The 1,414-nt window shown below is 31.9% G+C and overlaps 1 pseudogene; it reads left to right on the forward strand.

Moving 5' to 3' along the window:
• The first annotated feature begins 218 nt into the window (after nucleotides 1-218).
• LOC127546480 (geminin-like) lies at nucleotides 219-898 on the forward strand (annotated as a pseudogene).
• The last annotated feature ends 516 nt before the right edge of the window (nucleotides 899-1,414 follow it).

Consider the following 1,414-nt stretch of genomic DNA (forward strand, 5'->3'; position numbering starts at 1 on the left):
AGTCTTATTTATTTTGAAATAACTGCCTGAATTCCTTATGGCATCATCATAAATGTTGGGGGTTCCAAAACCACTGCTCTAGATAACATCATCAGATTGATGAAAAGGTCAAATGAGATTATAAATGCAAAGTGAATTGCAAATCTTAAAATGTTATGAAAATGTTAGCTATTTATATTAGTAGTAGCAATGGCAGTAGCACTATTCTCTGCTTTTTTATGACTTCCAGAATAAAGCAGACAAAAGAAGAAGGGATCCAAAGGAAGTATAAAAAATATTTCTTAAGTAATACAAATAAATGTCAGCCTTTTACTGAAACGAACACTCAAGATGATTCAGCCCTATGTAGCTGGTTCTCTAGTCAGCAGAATAAAGGAGTCAATTTCTATCAAGGCCTTATCCAAAATGAAGCATTGGAATTACCAAATAACATCCAAGTCTTTTAACACTGATGTTGCTGTAGATTCAGCCCACAGTAAAAATGAAAATCTAGAAGGAGTCTCTCAAGAAACTTTTGATCTCATGAAAAGAAAATCCTCCTTTTCAGTATTGGAAAGAAGTGGCAGAAAAACGAAGGAAGGCTCTTTATGAAGTACTACAAGAAAATGAGAAACTACATAAAGAAATTGACCAGAAGGACAATGAAATTGCCCACCTAAAATAAGAAAAAGAAGGAACTGGCAAAACTAGCAGGAAAAAAAAATATGGCAGATATGATAGAAAGGATCACTGGCCAGTCTCCAGAAAATTTTGAATCATGAAACAATCCAGCATTTGAGGATTCTGATTTGGAGGTGAAGAAACAGGAGGTGATTTTGAAGAAAATCCCCAGATGACCACATATATAAATATTTTGTTTGAATGTTGGAAAATAATATTGCCCAAAATTGACCTTTAGTTACATCTTTGGGTTATTTTTCTAAGTTAGTAGACTCTTTGACTCTTTTAACTTGATGCTTAATTGCAGAGAATTACTTGTATTCAGCAACTATTGTAGTTTGCTTTTGGACACTTGTATTAAAATACAAATACTGTGTATTTTTAATCTTGTGATATTTTATGTAAATAGTATCTTTTCCAGTTGTCTGACATGACTTATATGTATACTTAATAAATAAACTTCTATCTCCCATCAAAAATATATATACACATATTAATATTTGTATGTGTATATATGTGTAGTTTCCTATTAACTGTAGGAGGGGGAGTATTTAAAGTCTTTTAATTATCTGCTGAATCAGAACTGAGTATGCATAAGAAAGACCTGAACAAATGAACAGGTATTTAGAGATGGGGAATATCTTTCCGCAATTTTCATTGATAAAGTTTTCATATCCAAGATAAAGAAGCCACATATTCAAATGACTCACACTAAAAGCCATTTCCCAATAAATAAATGGTCAAAGGATATAAA

Source organism: Antechinus flavipes, chromosome 1 (genome assembly GCF_016432865.1).
Source record: "Antechinus flavipes isolate AdamAnt ecotype Samford, QLD, Australia chromosome 1, AdamAnt_v2, whole genome shotgun sequence".
In the NCBI taxonomy this organism is placed as follows: domain Eukaryota; kingdom Metazoa; phylum Chordata; class Mammalia; order Dasyuromorphia; family Dasyuridae; genus Antechinus; species Antechinus flavipes.